This window comes from Epargyreus clarus, unplaced genomic scaffold (genome assembly GCF_041222505.1).
Source record: "Epargyreus clarus isolate Ecla_fem2 unplaced genomic scaffold, WU_Ecla_fem_2.2 ptg000004l, whole genome shotgun sequence".
In the NCBI taxonomy this organism is placed as follows: domain Eukaryota; kingdom Metazoa; phylum Arthropoda; class Insecta; order Lepidoptera; family Hesperiidae; genus Epargyreus; species Epargyreus clarus.
Genome location: NW_027332212.1, coordinates 12,974,557 through 12,996,286, shown reverse-complemented (window position 1 = coordinate 12,996,286; position 21,730 = coordinate 12,974,557). Strand labels below are relative to the sequence as shown.

The following is a 21,730-nucleotide window of genomic DNA, read 5'->3' as shown; positions in this document are numbered from 1 at the left end:
TAGGAGTAGCATACGAGCATGCAGTCCACGTGTATATGTAATCAACCCCAGAAAAGAAATATATTCCTGAGGTCGGCCACAGATGCCCCGCTACCCCTGAGGACTAACCTTTTTTATATATATAATATAGGAGTAGCAGACGAGCATGCAGTCCACCTGATGGTAAGTGGATACTGCCGCCCATGGACATCTGTAATCCACCCCAGATAGGAGAGATATTCTTACCTGAAGTCGGCCACAGACGCGGCGCTACCCCTGAGGACTAAGCTGGAACGCCTCAGAAAAGTGTGTCTCCCTTACCATACCCTTCAAACCAGTACACAGCAGTACTTAACACTTCTGTTATAAGGCAGAAATAGGTGAGGCGGTGGTGCCGCCAGACGAACCACAAAGGGTTTTACCACCATCTATTTATGTAGTGAGTGGTAAGCGCTGATCTAGATTAAATACTGAGACCAAGTCTTAAAGTCAGTGTCGGTTTGTGTAATTCTTTCGGAGATTAATTAAATGTTTGTTTCTTAAATCGTAAATTTATTGCAGTACATAAAACAAGTTTTTAATTAACTTGTCAAGTCTTATTATTTTGTAAGTATGTGAGGGACAATTCTTGTAACCTACTCGTAATTTTAAACCTGTAAATCATGGCTGATTGAACTGAAATTTGGCATTATTGATTGGCTTAAATACGAGTATCAATACATGAGAATTAGTTTAGTAACGTAATTTAAAATCCGATATAGCGGATACCCTAAAATCGCGGGTTTATGGTAACTATGATGTTATGGGTATCAAATGGTTTTCTAATATTATTCGGAAAACATATGCTTGTTTAAAAAATATGTATAAAAAAAATTTAATTAAAAATTATACGCAAAAGCCCTAGGTTCGTTTCTGTAGCTACCATATAAATAATGAGTTTTATAAATACAATGTCAAGATGTAAAACACAAAATTACATATTATTTAGCATTTCATGGTTCATGTCATATATTTCTAGTCTTTTTATCGTTAATCAAACGTATTATATGATAGGTGCGTGTTTAAATCATAGGGCTCCCTTAAATATCGCATGGCTCATTACTGTCTGAAAATTAAGTTATGCACTGATGAGTCAGTCAATTAAGAATTCCTCTATGTATTATTTCTATTAATATTTAATTAGCAGTATTCATTTTTAACCGACTTCTTAAATCTATAATTAGTACATGCAACGTTTATTGTGTATGATTTACTGCATATTATTTACACCTACTTTAAATTTCACTCGTGCCATTTCATTTGCTTTTAAAAATATTATAAACCAACTTCAAAAAATCAATCTTTATCCTAAATCGTCTTAATCCAACTACAAAGCTATAAATACTTTTATTTAGATTATTTCAATACAATTATTCTATTGTTCTACTAGACCATTGTTCCATTAGAAAAATTCAATTCACCACGGTCATTCACGTTGTCCAGAATATTAATGATCTCTTTACCAGCACGATTCGTATCGATTACCACCTATTTCAGTGCACTTCGTTACAAGGAAATTGTGTTCTTTAAGAAAGAAAGTAAATTAACTTCAGTAATCGAATGAACTATTCTGCTTCGCTTCTTTAATAGATTGGTAATCTATTTTGCATACATATGAGGTTTTGTGAAATCAAACCTGCTGTACTTAAATGAGATGAGCGAAATCTTCAGTACTAACCAACATCATATAAACATGAACTAATCAACCCCACATTATATGTAATATGTATGGTGATAAACACTTTATCTAATAGGAGATATGAGTTTAGCAGAGGAATTGGCTGATGACAAAATGGAAGTAAAAATGATACGTGTTAAGTAATACCTACTATTTCGGTAAGTATACGTAGAAATTAAATTAAATTGTGGTCGCAGAATAACAGCCAAAAGGTGACCAAAAAAGACACTTTCCATATGCATAGGCCCACACTAGGATTCTTTGTAAAATACGGATATAAATATAGACACACACACCTAGACCCAAAACAGAAATCTAAATGTATCATTCAGATATCTGTCTGGCCGGGGATCGAACCAGGAACTCTGCACGTCCAACCGCTCTTTCATGCGGGTCCAAAAATAAAAATACAGTACTTGTATTTCCGCCTTTCTTAAGCATGTATATTTTATATCAATTATTACTTAACTTACATAAACTACGTCATATTATGAGAATACACTATCAACTATCACACACTCTTTGTTGTCAATCCTGTATTTTTTCCGGTTTTACCACCAAATTTAATATTGAGACCTTTCTGAAGTAATAAAGCGTCATTTATCATTCTATCAAACCAACAATTTTACATAACAATAAAACATCACGGAGGCTTTGTTGAAAAGATCAGCGCGACCAAACCGAATGAGACTACGCCATCTATTAAATTTGAAATATTTCCATGTCCCTTCAATATAAAAGCATATATTTCTTTTATATTTTAACAAAACAATCCAACGATGTCCATAAATATTTTTATTGATATGAACACGATGAAAACTAAAACAATTTTATGACCTGAATTCAAAACAGCTTTCCCAATAATTTCCCAACCTGTCTGAAGTTGGTGAAGTATTTCAATAGCAAAATTAAACTTTGTGCCGATATTAAAATCCCTTTTTTACCTTCGAAGGATATTAGAATTGTTTCTTGTCGTGAAGCGGAAATAACTTCGGATAATAAAATTGACGAGCTTGTGGAAAAAGGGGACTAAGTACATATTTAGTAGCATAGTAGCCGATAGTAGCCGATTCTCCAACCTACTGAATATACATATAAAATTTGGTGAAAATCGGTAACGCCGTTTCGGAGGAGTACGGTAACTAACATTGGGACACGAGAATTTTATATATCAGACTAGGTATAGATTATAAGTTGTCATAGTTCGATAGATTTTTAGAAATTATTCCCCTGGTTATTTTTAATCAAAGAGATCAATTACCGATAATTATAATTAAAGTTTCCAATTATTTATCTTCCAACCAAAATTTTACAGATCGACACTTGATTATAATTTTCATTTAACTAAAGTAAAATCGTAATTAGTTTTTTTGACCTTAGTGTCGTTACAAAAGTGGTAAAATCCACATTTTTACGAAAATAAACTATATACATATGCTTTACTTTACTATACTGCATACTACTTTCTTTCTCGTTCATAAAAGAGACCCATGCCGTGGGAGCAGTGGACAGTAATGTGTTGATAATGATGATGATGAGTATCATTGATCCTTTACTTTATAATATTTTTATCTTAATATAAAAGTGAATCACAAAGTCTTTTTAATAAATTCTTCCGACGTGTCTGACAGTATAACAGTAGGTGATGCAAGGAAGTTTCATCTCATTCTGATATGTATTGTGAAGCGCAGCTGCGACCCGATTGAAGCGGCATTCTTCAAAGCTTGAAAGATTCAAGGGGAAATGGAGTACAGATTAAGGAGATTAGGGTTTTAATTAATTTTGAATATAAAACACTTTTAAAATAATAGTGCTGACAAGGTTTTAAAGAAATGCGTCTACTTTTTGCAGGTTCTACTGTGGAGCTAACACCGTCACACCTTTTTTAGCTACTTTTTAGTTGCATTAGTACATTTCGCGCCCTTATTTCGTTGTTTAAAAAAATATATTTAAGGGAACAAACGTAAAGATTAAGATTTTAACTTAATTAATTTTCAATATAAACCACTTTTAAAAAAACAGTGCTGACTGCGTTTTACAAAAATATGTCTGACTCTTCAAGGTTTTCCTCTGGAGCTATCACCGCCACAACATTTTTTTAGCTAACAGCAATGCTGTTTCTTTTAATGTGGTAAAGCAAACTTGGTTATCTGACGCGTCCCAAGTTAGTCTTCAGGGGTAGCATGCTGATTCGTAGTAATCATGGTGGGACAACAATTAGTACACTGGGGTACATTAGTACAGCGCCCTCCTTTCACGTTCCTATTTCGTGATTAAAAAAAAGGGAACTCAGACCACCTCAATAATTTGTGAGATCCTATAAAAATGTGAGCACAAGATACAAGCACCATTCGGTTCTAATCTTTATTGAAACATGTTATACCTAAATACGGTAGTGTGACAAAGGCTTCATATTTCAAGTGTTATGAATTGCGTAACTCGCAGCTGTCGCCATTGTTCCAGTGTGATTGAATTGTCAATCAAGTGAAAACAATGTTTATCTTGTTTTTTTCAGCGATAAATCATTGTGTAACTGTGCCACTTATACGTTATACATACTGTGTAAAAACAACGTCTATCTATTACAGTTCAGCAGACAGAACCCTGTAACATACGGAAAGACGGAGGCTTAGTAATAAGGTACCGTTTTTGTACTTGGATACGGAACCCTAACGCATGAAAACAAATAGGAGTTGCCATACAAGTAACCGCTATTTTTCAGCGTTCTTCACTTTATTTATGGGACCATATTAACAGATAGACAGTTCAAATTTTGAATGAATAAAAACAATAAGAACAAAAAAGTAATGCTTGTTCCACATACACTTCGCGTATTGTTTTATTACGACAAACATTGAAATGCTATTTTTTTTATAATATAGGAGTAGCAGACGAGCATGCAGTCCACCTGATGGTAAGTGGCTACTGCCGCCCATGCACACCTGTAATCAACCCCAGATAGGATTAGATATTCCTACCTGAGGTCGGCCACAGATGCGCTGCTACTCATATGACTAAGCTGGAATGCCTCGAAAAAGTATGTGTCCCTTACCACACCCTTCAAAACGAAACACAGCAGCGCCTAACACTGCTGTTATTAGGCAGAAATAGGTGTGGCGGTGGCGCCGCCGGAGTCGAACCACAAAGGGTTCTACCACCTTGAATTTACAAATACAAATTACAAATATCGCAACTATTTAATATATGTAATCGACTATATCGCAACCATTTAAGTAATATATTTAAATCGACTATTTATAATAACATTCTATTAAATCAAATGTCCATTATCACGTAATATTTTGTACTCCGTGTGCCATTTCCTCGACCACATAATAAATTATTCTCGACCTATCTATTCCAAATTAAATCAGGAAAGCCATAGTTCATCGACCCATTCTGAGAAGCAATTTAGGCAATAAGGTAGAGGCGCTGGTCTTATCACATGTGAGCAACTAGGTTATTCTGTGAAGGTTTGATTAATGACATCGTGTGCTTATCAATCTTACAATCAAAGTCAACCACTAAAGTTGTACAATAACTTTGGCGTTATTTTAGTAACGAACTTTTTAGATGAATGTACCTCAATCGAAATCAATTCACTTCTCATTTACGTCATTTGTGTAACTGTCACATCAATTATTAGTCGACGTTGACGGAACGTAAGTTGACAAAAACAATAAATTTAACCGATTGAAAACAAACTTAATGGTACCCGAGAGTAAAGGTAAGGTAAACCGAGGTTAAGTGTTAGTTATAAATCAATTACAAATTTAACTAAAATGGTGCGACTATTTTTTTTCCAAAAACCATGTGCGTGGTTACCTAACCTAACCAGATTAGGTTCCTTTCTTCATCATTCCTATTAGGGCAGTATGATTAGGTGACACAAGGGTGAGAAGGAATAATTGTATCTTTCTCACTAACCCCTGTAGTCTCAAAGAAACCTACAACTTTTTGAGTCGTCAGCGATAATATCGTTCGTCGCTTATCTCTAGATAGAGCGGATACCTTATCGCGGGTATCAACTAGGGCTTACTGACTGGCGATGCTTTGACAGATACGTTATATTAATGACCCCTGAGATTGGGGCAACAAAAAGCCAGTAGTGCGTGAAATAGGTCATTGAACTATGTGCTATTAAGACGGGACGTACTGAGAATTCGCGGTAGGGTTATGCCCCTAATTGATAAAAAAATCATCTAAAAAATTTGGTCAGTAGCAAATACTCTTGTCAATTATTTTTTAGCATTTTTTTTGACAAATATCATCCCCTAACGACAGTAGTGATAATTTACATTATTTAAAGAATGTGCGTGCAAAGATTTTTATATATCAGACAGATATATATTCTAGTCTAATAGCTGACAACGAACTCGCGCGGTTCCTGCCATAAATTAATATTGTATATTGTATTAATTTAAGTAACTTGGCTGACGCGCGGGGCGGTCACCATATCGGTCCGACACACAGTGGGTTTCGTGTTCGAACCCCGGCCAGACAGATGTCTTGAATATGAATATAGATTTCTTTCCTGGATCTCGATGTAGATGTGTGTGATTCAGGTCTAGATCTGTGGATACGTCTCAGTATCTGTTAATAGCATGCTGCAAGAAAAATCTAAGTATGGAGCAAAGATTTTTTTATTTCAATTGTATGAACGGCTTAGTAATGCTTAAGACAAACAATGTAACAAAGATACACTGTTATATATACAGATTACCAAATAACATTAGTAATAACCAACCCCTGTTACGCAGGGCGCTGAAATAGGGACATTACTGACCATTAGCAGGCGTTCCGAGGTGGTAGGGTCAGGCTATGAAGGAAATATTAATACGAAATTATCTTTTTATATTTTATGAGAAGTCACAAAGAAGCACACAATGCTATATTCTGAAATGGTAGCTTTATATAAGATTCAAGCTTGCAGTCCACCTGATGGTAAGTGTTTTCTACCGAGCTTGGATATTTGTAACTATCTTCATAGATCTTGAAGGTGGTAGAACCCTTTGTGGTTCGAATCCGGCGGCACCACCGCCACACCTATTTCTACCTAATAATAGCAGTGTTCGGCGCTGCTGTGTTCCGGTTTGAAGGGTGTGGTAAGGGAGACAGACTTTTGCGAGGCGTTCCAGCTAAGTTTTCAGGGATCGCATCTGTGGCCGACCTCAGTTAGGAATATCTAATCCTATCTGGGTTGACTACAGATATCCATGGGTCAGGTCAAAAAAAAGATCAGGTGTTACACCTAAAACAGATCACAAATATATCGACAGTCCTAAGGATTAGGACGGTCCTTTCATATTTAAGTTAGTCGGCATGTGGATACCGACTAACCTACAGGGTGGGATCCTACCACAGAAACGCAGAACGGCTTCGTGCTAAAAAAAATTGAGGCAATGGTTTCCCGTTTGAACTAGTTCTACTCCTTAAACATCTGTTATGTATGAGGTAGTGATATGAGAAGTGAGGTATTCTAGGTAAAGTGAGATGAGACAACGTCCCAAAAAATACAGTACATTTAATTTCTCATAGGTGACTTAGAGTCGGTCACAGGTACAATGCCCTTAGATAATTTGACTTCATGACAAAAGACAATATTATTATGATAAGCGTATCGTTTATACTGATATTAATGGTCCATTTTATTTCACATTACTGACTGACATTCAGGGTAAGATTGGTTATGTGTTTGTAAAAAACATCGTTAAATAAACCTACCTTAATATAATCATTTTTAAGCAATAGAAAAATGTTCCTTAGCTTTTAATCGTAGCATTTTCAAGCAAGTAATGAAGAATATTTAAAACATTCAATTTCAAATTTCCTAGATATACGTGGTTTCTCGATTAAAATATTTATAGAAAATCGTCTGCTTATTTTTCTGAGTATATTCTATACAACGAAAAATTGGATATATGTTTATTTATATAATTATACAACCCCGTGTATTATATTTAACAATTTGTTATTATATGAACTTTACGTTTCACTTGATGTTTACATCGATTGTATCATTATGGTTTCAATGACCACCCTCACATTTTTTTTCAGTTTGCATAAGAAATCAATTAAAATCATGAGCATTATGGCCGTTTGTTGGAATGTAACCATAATATATAAATAAATCTAATCAAATAATTTGTAACTTCTAATATAACTGTCTTATAAATAACATTATCTATTAATAAAAATTTGCTTATTATTCTCCGTATCAGCTACATAAATCGTTGTCTGAGAAGGTCGATCGGAGATAAGGAATCTTGGAGGTCACACACGAATGTAATAAGCAGGGAGCTTAAGTAAGTGGCCGCATACAAAAATAAGCCGGCTGGCTAATAACTCAATCTCGAGGACATTCCTCCCCAAAACTATATAAACTTTAAATACTTCTTCTCTGCAGACCTTACGTAAGCCACTGCCATTCTTATCTTAACAGCTCTATCTATATACTCACAGTGATATGTAGTAAAAAAACAACCAGTAACGCAGAACCACCCAATTACCTTTCACACAAATTTAAAACTAATAACACGATGATATTGCTTTCCGTTTCCGAATTAATCAAACGTCACTGATGACAGAAGTTTAGGCGCGAAAGCGGTTTGACGGGTTGCTTGTGAATCTGTGGCGCGGGTTTTTTATTTTTTAATTAATCAGCGAAGGGTTCGTCCAGCCAGGGCGTTCGTGTTTTGTTTTTGGTTGCAATGTTTACGTGGGGAAGAAAGAAGCGTGCGGCCCAGCTGAAGACTGCCGGCGAAGTGGATCTTGCATGCTACTGCCTGCGCGCGCAGTTTTGGACAGTTAAAACTGCGTCAATTTTATTACGTAGGTGTACGTTAAGTTGGGTGCGTTGGCTTCAATTAATAGGTTATTGGATGGCCCGTCGGCCGCAACTGATGCTAGGTAGGGTAGGTTGTCATTAATAAGAGGATACATAGTTTCCGTATTTAAATTGGGAGATATTTAAATTTAAAATTGAAAAATAAAAGAGTTGTTGTCTATTATATAAACAAGCTAAATACTGAAATATATTTAATTAGTATTAAGATTTTAATGACTTTTGAACAATCTTCCTACAAAAGACGCTACAAACTTTAGTTTTAAAAATAATAAAGTCAATTTACCTTCATTATAAACAGCTTATGTTATCACTCATAAACTAATAAGAAACTATAAATTAAATCGGCTAGCATCTTAGAAAAATGTTTAGAAATAAAATATAGTCTTATCAAGGGTCTTAAGATATAGTAGTGCACTTAGCAACAACAAAGACAGTACCTCAGGTACTCAAATAAAAACGTTTCTAAGTTCCAATTAATTTAAAACCAAATTTAAAAAATAAGTACATAATTGGAATCGAATTGGAAGGAAATAATTCTGAGTTTTTTTTTAATAATATAAAAGTAGCAGTGATAGCCTAGTGGTTAAGAAACTCGGCCTCTCGATCGAGGAGTCCGAGGTTCAAATCGCAGGCATGCACCTATGATTTTTCAAAGTTATGTGCGTATTAGAAATTAATTATCACTTGCTAAACGGTGAAGGAAAATATCGTGAGAAAACCTGCATACCTGAGAGATATATAAAAAAAACTCAACGGTATGTAAAGTCTACGCACTTGGCCAGCGTGGTGGACTATGGCCTAATCCTTCTCATTATGAGAGGAGATCCGTGCCCAGCAGTGGGACAGTAATGGGTTGTTGTTGATAAAAGTAGCAAACAAGCAGACAGTTTGCTTGATGATAAGAAGTCATTGCCCATTGACACCTGTAATCATGTACCGGGAGTATAAATAACATTATCTACAGTCATATTCAGGTGGCCTCAGATGCGTTCCTACTTTTAAGGACTAAGTTGGAACGCCTCGGATAAGTTCCCCTCGCTATACTTTCCAAAGCGGACCACAGCAGCGCTTAACACTGCTGTTATTAGGCAGTAGATGTGGTGGTAGTACCGCCGGTGTCCAATCACAGAGTCTCAACATCTTCAAGATCTTTTCGTACGTACAAACTAGAGCGAGTCACTTTATCCATTCAGTTACAGTTACAGCTCGTTAGTGAGTAAGCGGCCTAATGTTTTGACGAGTTTCTCAATAAATATTCACGAAACATTTTTTTTATATTTTAAGCATCATATAAAATCATTTTTCCTCCGTATGTAACAGAATTACAGAATTAAATTGCGTATATTAATTGGAAGGACTCGTGATTTGTGCCTTTTTGTACGTTTAATATAGCCAATGTAGCGTAACCACTTGAAGGTCGATCATATTGGTCAATTGCCAACGATGAATAGACACATCATTCTACTTTTGTATAGAAAAAAATATAATCGAATATTAGGTATGTAAAACTTGGTCAGTCTCTTTATAATACTCTCGAGCATTAAAATGGAATCCAAATTTATTTATTAAAAGTAAAAAAAATGAAAATATTTATATAATATCGGTTAAGCAGTTGGTGTTAATACCGTAATTATGTTAATTCGTAAACATATTGCATGTATTACAAACAGCATATTTACACAACAAATTAATATTCATATGTACGACAATTAGTCACAGAATTAGTATACCTACAATGACAAAGCGGGTCATGAAAATATTTAAATGTAAGTTACTTTTTAATAACAGTACTTGGAAGACCAAACTTTGCTCGGTATTTTTTAAAAGTCGTTTTCTAAAAATTAAACCTATCTCAATCGATTTATCGCCCCTGATACTCCCCGCCTACTAAATTTCATGAAAATCGTTAAAGATGTGTGCGAAATTTCGATTATACGTGTATACATATATACAAGAATTGCTCATGAAGGGTATTATTATAAAATTTTCAAATTCCCTATAAAAGACTTCAACGACGAGTAGATTCAAAATTACCAAAAATGCAATTACGTAATATTTAACGTATATTGCTGTTTACGTTCTAAGCCTGTAATCTGAAGGCTTACAGTCCAATGCCCACTATCCAATGTAACGCAAACAGGACGTTTAGGGCCTTATCACTACTACGACCAGATATGCGAGGTAGTTAAGCTATAGATTTTTGACGACATGCGTGGCGGACCGGTCACTTTATCCGTCTGACGCGCAGAGGATTTTGGGTTCGATCCCCAGCTAGACAACTAAATCAAAATGATTTATTTTAGATGCCTGTACTTGAGTCTGGGTTTTTCGTAGTCGTTTATGTATTTGTTTATGGTACCAACGACGCAGAGAATCCTAGAATATAATAAGTACCAAATCCACCAATATATTTGCTTTATTTTAATTTGTTTAACTTAGCTCGCGTAGCTAAACTATTTTTAAACGGAGAGATGTAAGCTAAGGATCCAACCTACAGATGCAAGCTAAGGATCTCGATCCATGTAGCTAAGTATTTTCATAGCACATGTTATGCTTAGCTTATCTTAGCTTTGTAGCTTAGCTTCTACCTCGCACACCGCTTAGCTTCCTCGCGTCTCTAGTGGAATGGCACGCTAAAGTTCAGCGAACTATTGTGCACGAAATCCATTGATAACTAACATATATGTTATTCACTAGTGAATCAAGCAAGAATATCAAAATTAGGCTTTTCTTTATTAGAATCGTGTATCCTAACATGTGCAAGATTGCAACCAAATTACATAGACCATCGGGAAGTTTTGCGTTGTGGTATAGTCCGCGCCCAATTGGTAGTCCGCTCTAAAGTTGTTGCGAGCATAGGTGTAGTCATACAATTAGCTATGGCGACGCTATTCATTTCTATATTCAGAGCGGACTAACAGTTTTACGCGGACTATAACGTATGATGCGGTCTGACGCGCAAAAGGTTTCGGGTTCGATCCCCCGCCAGACAGATACCTAAATGACGAATTTAGATATGTGTTCTGGGTCTGGGTGTTTTTGTATCCATCTTGGTGTACGTCTATTGTACCCACGACAACGGGAATCCTAGTGTGGGACTGTGAATAAAGAAAGAGTTTTGTGACTCAATTCGTTTAAAAAAAAAATAGACGAACTAACCGAATAGACACCTAATCAGTGTCGTAACAGGGTAGAAAGACTGGCAAAATTCCAACGTTGGGTCTTTGAAGCTTAAAAAGCCTTAACCATAGCAGGTTTTATAATTTACTCATAATGAATTCCCTTTAACTATAAAATGAAAATTTGAACTAAAAAAATAAATTTTCTTATAGGCAATATTTAAAAATTTTGTATATATGTACATTTTGTAAATAAGTTTCTATTAGTATATAATTTGTTTTTTTTTGTTTAATTAGTATTTAATTTTATTGTTTCAAATATTGTATATAACCTTATTATTATCCAATAAATTTATTACTACAAAAAAAAAAAAATTGCGGAACAAATGGTAAGTAATAAAGACCAATTATGCTGTTCTTTAAGCAGGCAATTTAAGTTAAGTATAATTAAATATTTGAAAGCCCGTCCAAGAATATTACATTTACACCGGTGGCAACACCGCTACACCTATTTCTACCTTATAACAGCAGTGTTAGGCGCTGCTGAGTTCCGTTTTTAAGGGTGTGGTAAGGGAGACAGACTTTTCCGAGGCGTTCCACCTTAGTCCTCAGGGGTAGCGATGCATCTGTGGCCGACCTCAGGTAGGAATATCTAATCCTATCTGGGGTTGATTACAGATGTCCATGGGCGGCAGTAGCCACTTACCATTAGGTGGACTGCGTGCTCGTCTGCTACTCCTATATTATAATAAAAAAAAATTACAATATTAAAAATTAAAAGCTCGAAATTCATTACACTCTGTAATTTGTGTAAAAATATAAGAAACACTTTATACGAGAATTTCAGAATTAAACACAAGATTTGCCGACAGCATGAAATATCCCATGCAATTTTTTATAATATAAGAATAGCAGACGACCATGCAGTCCGCTTAGTCACTGGTTACTGCCGCCCATGGACATCCGAAATCAGATTAGATTCCTACCTAAGGTTGGCCACAGATGCGCCGCTAGCCCTGAGGCTGCAATGCCTCGGAAAAATAAATCTCTACACCACACCACACCCTAACTAACGGAACCTACCTTTTTAAATGGAAAGTACTTTCCTTTGCCTAAGGACATTTACAACCACAAAGGAATCAATGCTCGGCTGACTTTGAAGGAGTATTTTCGCCCCTTTTCGAAAGAGGTCCGTATATAATACGGACCTCTTCTATGCGTTCTGGAAATACCTCAAGAGGATAGTGTCAACAGAAGCCATCAAAACGATTTATTACCCAATCTCCTTGAGCGATATTCGACGATCAATATGCGTTACAATTTATGTATCTTTCTGGAGTTTCTTTCGCCGCTTCTTCTCCATAACGAAACACCTTGTGAAGTGGTGGTAGTTGCTTTGACATTCAAAAAGTGATCTGTAAAGAACCTATTTTGAATAAAAAATTTTGATTTGATTTGATTTGATTTGATTTGTAACCCAATATCCTATTTTGTATGATTTTTCGATGTTTACATACTGATAGACACACACATTATTGAAGGTGTACTTCTTTCGGTGTGTGGGAAGAATGTGATCAGTGATCAGATCCCTTACCATGAGTTTTTACGTTTTGACAAATATGACTGTTTTGGTATTTGTTTACGTATTGCCCATACAATTTCCAATCAGCGCCCCTAGCGGATTGTATCGGAACTATAGTGTCAGTAACGTAACATTAAATGTCTAAACTGACAAAATGGCGCTTTATGTTTTGTCTCTCTTTTTTGCGAACATGTGAGGCAGACAAGAAGATAACAGAGAAGAAGACGAAGAAGACTTGAACACTTACTTATTGTTACCTTTACTCAGTCTACTAAAGCAAACGAAACAGAATAATGGATTGAGTAAACGTAACGTAAAATTGCGGGATGTTTTGAAAACTCATGATAAGGGTACAGAGTTCATTAATAAATTTCTACATGTTACGGAACTGTCGCGCGTTGTTTACGGAGGTACTGGTATTTTGTGTGACAGATTAAGAACACGTTTATAAGTCTTACATAGATAACCTCTCTTACGTCTAAATTGTTTTCCTAAGTTTATTACAGAATGTGGATTACCGATGATCACAGGGAACGCTTCGCGAGTCATGTCCGTGTGCGTATAAAACCTACGTGTTTGTCCACCGCATCCGTCACCGAGCCGATACCGATAATAATCAATGACGGCGCCGAAGTGGCGTATTTACATTTACTATAGTAGCTTGTCCACCGCACGCCCGTCACCCGAGCACCGTCATACACCCGATATTTCGAGTAGATCGGCGTGACCGCTAGATCAGCACCGACATTTTGACGGGCCGATGTGCCGGCAATATAAAACACGTTAGAACTTGTCCATACACTGCCGTCACACGCGTGGCAGCCGGAACAAAATAAACCGCCGATATCGGTCGCGGCGGACAAACTATCGCCGTCACGACATATTAAAATAGGCCCCAAAATAATCTCGTTATCGGTATCGGCTCTGTGACGGTGCAGTGGACAAACGACCTTAGGATGCAAGTTGCACGCGTGCGGGTAGGACGCGCATGTGGCAATATACTCGCGAAAGGAAAGACGCCCTTATATGTAGTAAAGGTAAAACTACATATAAAGTATGTAATATACTTTCACTTTAATATTACCTAAATGTCCTAAATAATAGCATTACCTAAATAATAAATGTATATGTTATATATTATGTTGAAAAGAGATTTATAAGCGTTGGAATGGGTCGAAATCTTACATTGAAAGTTATAGTGTTCATGCTACTTATTTAATAACTTATTTAAGATCTGTTTAAATACCATTTTTTTAAACATAGCCGTTATAAATATCAATTTATTGTTTAAAATTGTATTTTATAATTGTAATTGTATTATATAAAACTGTTTGTGTGTAGTTTTAGAAAAAATATTTTTACAATTCTTTGACAACTTTGAAAAGAAATAATCGTAAAATAATAAATATAATTTTATAATATGTAATATTTAAAAAATATACATTATTAAATTTAAATATTGTGTAACTTAGATAATTCGAGTACAATTATTGTAATGATTTGTTATATACTAGGTGTAATAATGTTTAATACTAACACTTACCACTCAAAGCCTTATGTAAAGATGGTGATGAGTGGTGACGGTCCGATGACTAATGACAGCTATGCGTTGGTGAAAGTCGTATACGTACCTGTAAAAGAAAGACAATTTTTAATTAAATGAAACGAAATATTTTTATTTTTATAGGCCTTACAAATTGTCAGTTACAATATTTTTTCTTAAACTACTACCGGATCAGAACGCGACCTCAACTGAGAATATGTAATATATAGTACTGCTATTATATACATAGAAGTGTCACCAAACTCTTTTTACGAAATTAAAATTGTTTGGTATCAAGCATTATTAAAGACTTGAGCAGAAGAAATCTATAAAACACTAGCTGGCCCGGGAAACGTTGTGTTGTCATATAAATAAAAAAAATGTCAAGGGGAACAACCCTTATCACTTAGGGGTATGAAAAATAGATAGTAGCCGATTCTCAGACCTACTGAATATGCATATAAAATTTGGTGAAAATCGGTAAAGCCGTTTCGGAGGAGTACGGTTACTAACATTGTGACACGAGTATTTTATATATAAGATATTAAACTACTTATATATGTATATTTTAATATATATTATGGAGTTATTCTCACGTCGCACTTTAATCCTATTTGGGATTGATGCAGGCTTCAATGAACACCACCACTGACCATCGTATGGCCTACATCCTAAGCCTACAACCTCTCTGAATGAAGAAAAAAGTAGGGTCATACAAAATGTTTGGACTTAAAATGTGTCAGAGTCCATTTAAATATTATATAAACTGTAAGTACATGAAAAATAAACAATTATACAATACAGTTCATATGAAATGTAAAAATTAGCTTTTAACACATTTTCGTTTCGTATTTTTTGATCTTTAAAAAAAACAAATAAATAGTAAGAAAATAAAGAAGCTTTGCAATGCTACATATACTTGTTAATTAAAGCAATTAAAGTAGATAATAATAAAAGTACATCGATTAAACTTATTAAGTAAACTCATTACAGCATGTTACCCCTAGTGGCTTCAATGAGAATTATTTGGCTTCGAACAAGCTATCCCAAGCTGCGACTACTAACGCCATCTGTTGGAGGGTGGAAAACCCTGTTTGTTACATGAGAACGAGGTAGTGCGCTAGCCGGAAGTGGAGGCAAACAATAACAATAGTTCTCAACCTTGCCGATAGATGGCGTTCATAGTTTCAAAAAGACTTGAAAAGTTGTAAAAATACAACAAATTATTTTTTGACATTAATGTATAGTATTTTTTAATTTTAATTTGATTTGATTGAAATATTTACAATGGTAATAAAATTGTAACTCATAGGGACATATTTATAAGAAAAACATCTTAGGAACAATTACTTGTTATTTTATTGTTGTCTTTGCATATTGCTCACAAAAAACAATTGTTCTTGAAACTGTTAAAACTTTGTTTATGGTCTAAGATCCGAAGCTAAATCGAACTGGACCGAGCTGATAATAGAATGAAACTCATTTTATAATGAAATTAGTACATTGGGTAATACATTAAAAATGGGTTTGCTAAAAAAATCGTGGACAGGATAATTTTAATTATTTTTTGAAAAATTAAAATTTAATTGAAAATTAAATTTTGCAACATCAAGATAATAAGAAAATTCTATTCTGAGTGAATGTTAAAAACATACAGAATGTGCAGGCTTTGGGTTGCCTATTATTTACGTGGACGAACTACTGGGTTGTCAGGTATAAACAGGTATTTCGCTGGCAACTACTTTCACTCATGATGATAATAGATAAAATTTTATATCAGTAGAAGCGCTGTTTTATTGTGAACACGTTGATATAGGGTTGTCTGCAAAATGAAAATTAATTTTTCAAAAAATAATTAAAATTATCCTGTCCAGGATTTTTTTAGCAAACCCATTTTTAATGTATTACCCAATGTACTAATTTCGTTATAAAATGAGTTTCATTCTATTATCAGCTCGGTCCAGTTCGATTTAGCTTCGGATCTTCTACTATTACAAATATTCGCATCATTCCAAAAATTAATGAATTTGGTACATAGATAAACTTCTTAACATTATAGACAAAAGTAATTTGCGTATTATAATGATTACATGCTTAAACGGTGAAGGAATATATCGTGCCCTAAAACCATAAAGAGTGATGTCACTCTGAGATATCCGCACTCAGCAGGACAGTAATAATTTAAAAAAAACACTTCAATTTATTTTATTTTCCATGAACATGCTAATCACACTTTCAAACCAATTAACTCTTCACAATAGCATCCCTAATTGAGGTACCAACCCAGCGCTTGAAATAGACGTAATTTTCCAAATTAACTATGTAGCAATGAGCCCGGAAGTAATGGATTAGTTAAGTAATTCTGTTTTATTTTATTCGTGATGTTTGACGTTTAAGGCATATTTTTTAGGGTTCCAGAAACAAAGGGTAGAAAAGGAACCCTATTAGTTAGCCTCCGTTGACCGTCCGTTTGTCTGTCACAGGGCTCTACCTCTTAAACATGATACATGATTTTCACGGAGAACTACAAATATTAAAAATAATAAAGAAAGTGGTGGAACCCTTTGCTACGCCACGCCTATTTCTACCCAATAACAGCAGTGTTAAGCGCTGCTGCCACCTGGTTTGGAGGGTATGTAAGGTGCGTAAGGAATACATACTTTTCCGAGGCATTCCAACTTAGTCCTTAGGGGTCCGCATCCTTGGTCGACCTCAGGTATATACATATACTACCTCAGGTATATATATAAATACTAAAATTAAAAAATAAATAATATTTTGATATTACAGAACCCTCAGTATACAAGTTAAACTCGCACTTAGCCAATTGTTTTATAATCAAAAAATTATAGTTCAAAAACTAAAAACTACGCTAAAATCACACAAAGAAATAGTTAGTCCTGGCGAAACTGATGAGAGGAATGAGATAAAATTATTAAAATCGTGTATTGACATCAGTTCTTGATAAGTGGTCAAAATTTTAAATTAATGTGACCGTTCAAAGTGGGTAAAAATTTCAAAGATTCCGTTATATAAATACGTACAGGACAAGGTAATAAAGGCGTGGTAAAAATACAATTTTTACAAATGGATGCGGTATGATCTCATAACATAATCTAAACTGAAGTTTAAATTTAATGGTTGAATCTCGTTGAATATTTAAGGGATGGAATTAAGTTGGGACTGAATTAAATTTAATATTGGACGGCTCACTTTGTCTCAGATTGGGTCGAATGTCAACAGGGTTGCTGGATAAAGTAATTTTGTAATAAAATACGGGTTGATTTTCGTATATTCCAATTACGAATGTTAACTTTATTACTGCTATTGAATTTTATAATTTAATGTAATGTAAGCAGAAAGCTTTTAAATTTAATATAATTATAGCAGGGAAATAATTTTCTTATAAAGTAGCAAACTTGTATTTATAGTAAGTGGTTACTGCCGCCCATTGACATTTGTAATCAACCCCTGATAAGATTAGACTCCTACCTGAGGTCGGCATCAGATGCGTTGTCCATTAAGGTGGTAAGTGACATCTTTGACACATCTTTATCTATATTGAGGCCTACGATAGCCTTCATTCACACTTACATGAACGCACATTATTTTATTTTTTTTATATTGAACGTAGATTTTTCTAGCGCAATACATTGCTTCATGCTTGAAAAATCTGTGGCGATGGTACCTCTCCGACCAAACCACACTCAATCTACCTTACAAATTACCAAAAAAGACCACATACTAAAAAGTCCAACATTAAAACCATCAACGAAAAAACCAGCCATGCAATTAATTACCTATTACCTTGTTTTAGCCTTGATAGAGCATAATTGGGTTTACAACTACATAATGGGTTTAATCCAGCCTGCCATGCTAACCACATGCCAACTGACCTATTCTGACGCAATCATGCAAAATAGGTCTCAACTGTTATCCTATTATGTCTATTGTCTACGAGGTTAGTTATAAAAATAAATTAACTGTGCCGTCTGTATATCTATGTCTATAAATATAATTGAAGGCTGTTTGTGACTTTGTATTTTTTATTTGTCCGCCAAGGGTATGTAACCTGCATATATACCTTACTTTGTTTCTCATTATGTGACACGTCTTGTAGGCAAAATTGCTTGATTTTTTTATATGTATAAAGATTTATATGTAAAAGATTCATATCAGTGATCAGGGAATACCTTAGGATGATAGGTTTTAAACACACGAGGTATTGTTGAAATCGCCTAAATAGTAAGAGTTCCAGGGTTAGGTGCCTCATATCTCCGTAAAATTGATACGTGAATTATACCAATCCATCATTCGCATAGAACCATTGAACCCATTCCATAGACAATGTCTTAAACACTTCTGATTCTGTTCAGACGACCGCTAAGAATTTTACCAAAATTAATTAAAGTAGATATAATTCATTTCATACTTTCAAACCTTCGGAAATTTGATTCAAAAAAGTTCTACTATCAAAGCAATTTTGAATGCCCTTTGGATTTGAATTTACATTACAAGCAATTGATAGCGTCGAATATGGTAATGCGACCTTGAATATAGAGCCTCATATAGAGCTGGTAATATCCGAGTCATCTCTCATCTCCCAAATATTTTATACCGTCCATTATACCTGACATGTTATATCCTTTGGGTAACATTATTAATACGGGATATCATTGATCCTTCGACCTTCAAGGTTTATTGCCGTCAAGTGACATTTTGCATAGATGTCTTAGTTAAATGGTTTAATAAATAAACTAGCTACTCGCCCTGGCTTCGCACATTGTGTATGTGTGTTTCAAACAGTATATTTAGTAGATCAAGGATGTTAATTTGTTCAGTGTTCGAATATGTTTTAAAATATTGCGAAACTTTTAACGACATTTTTCGCTGTGTTTTTTTCTATAATTTATTTGTATAAAATTTTCGTGTATTTATTATTTTGGCTTATTAATTATATATTACCTTTGCTTGTAACCCACTAATCCCCAAAAAAAGTTTACTTATTTTCATTGACCATTAATGTATTTTCTAATATTTTTTAATTATTAGGTAGCTATAATGAATTTTAAGCCGACCCGGGCATAAAACTATCGTTTTGAATTTAATTATTATAATTTCACTTAAACATAAATATCTGTCCACTACATTTATGTTACACTTTACACTTAAAATCAAACATAAAGTTCAGAACTAAGACAAGAAAAGTTTAAGGGAAGTACTCAAAAGAAATCTTAAAGGAAAAATATATCTCAAAAGAAAGAAACTAGCGACGTCGTAGTCAAAACGACGAGGTTTTTTAATGTCATATTTCTTCTTTTAATTCCTTTGAAATGTCTTTTTTGTGTCACAAGACAGCACTCGTGACAGCTTTTTTAATGAAAAAAGACGATTTACAGAATAAAAATGTTTAAAGAGTACTTCAATAGATTGAATCCTTTTTATGGAATAGTTTGCTGGCATGCAGTTACAGTGTACTTGCAATGGCTACTACCGAAATATTAAGTACCTAATTCTGTTTTGTTGAAGTAGTTAATGATCATGCAATCCACGTGATGGTCAGTGGTCACCGTCCGTAGTCATCTATTACAAACTACATAGAAAAGGTAAGCTATCTGAAGTTAATCGCAGATCACAGAAAATGTGTATTTTTAATGAGGCGAGGTGATCCGCTACTGAGGACTGACTTTATCGCCTCATGTAGTGGAAATGAAACGTGTGGGTCACCAAGAACTTATATTATTTTTTATTTGACTGAAAAGGGTATTATTTTGAGTGTATGTCTCATTCTTAGCCCTAGAGCTTGAACGGTTTGAAAAGTTTTCACATAAATGGTAAAAGTGACGCCAATATTACCTACCTTTTCAGGTTATTATTTTAAGACAGGCGGGTTTTTGTTTCTGTAATAATTACAAGTTAGTATTAGCCTTTAAGGTCTAACTTTCAAATATAATATAATCTTTTGTATACCATAATCTTTCAAAATATACGAGTAGATAGACATTTCAATATGTAGTTATATATATATATGAAGGCTACAGAATAAGCGTGCCAACACAAATAACAAAACAGCTCCACAGAAGTAATGAGTGTTGCTCTAAGAGCCCTTATTCCATTCAAACATTATTCTTATTTACGCAACACTACAAAATCAAGGGTCCTCAACAATTGGACCTCAGCCAACATCTTGATGGTCAAACTTGACTAACTGTAGGAGTATTCTCTCACCAATTTTTTGTATACGAATAAATTGGTAAGTGTGTATTTCTTGTATTTTTCGATTGTAGTAGCGCGGAGTAGTAAGACAGAAAGCATAGTATTCACATAATAGATAGTTTTGTCGCATTAATTGTTAATCAACCTCAAATTGAAATTATGACCTACTTGAAGTCAATCACAAATACATTGCTATATTGTAGACTTACACCTGTTATTAATCATAGCCAATAACTTACCTTCCACAATAAGAAATTAGTCCGTTTCAGGTAAAAATGATAAATTTCCATTTTTTGAAAAAGTAAAGTACTAGGGATGTTATGGAGCTTCATAACCGTAACGGATCGGATATCCCAAAATTTCGGATAATGGCCAGTTTATCGGAAATATTGTGAAATAATTCCATATCCGTATTAAAACCGATATAATATTTGTAATAAATCCACATCTGAAATGTAATACCCATAACAACCCTAGAATACACCTTCCCGCTACATTGCTACCATGAAACGTGAGAAAATACAATCAACATACAAATAATCTGTATTATCCTTAAGAAAATATCTCTAGATATCGTCTGCTATAGGTATTTGCCGACATGATGGGTAATGGGCATATACGGGAGGGATTATTTCCGTGGAGCAGTCGCTATGGGTAATGGGTAATCCGAGGTTATGAGGCGACGCAAACATTGTACCTATATGGAATTAATTACATATAATATTCC

The 21,730-nt window shown here is 34.6% G+C and overlaps 1 protein-coding gene across 6 annotated transcripts in view; it reads right to left on the bottom strand.

The window, feature by feature from the left end:
• Positions 1-21,730, bottom strand: part of LOC140757600 (uncharacterized) — a 256,841-nt gene that overhangs the window by 140,561 nt on the left and 94,550 nt on the right. For 2 of the 6 annotated variants that reach the window (XM_073093421.1, XM_073093427.1), the window contains exon 1: positions 8,157-8,449. The exons of 1 other annotated variant lie outside the window; for it this stretch is intronic. The gene's annotated coding sequence lies outside the window, so the exon portion shown is untranslated. Of the gene's footprint in view, positions 1-8,156; positions 8,450-21,730 lie in introns of those variants that run through there. 3 more of the 6 variants (XM_073093424.1, XM_073093425.1, XM_073093426.1) reach the window with 2 other exon arrangements.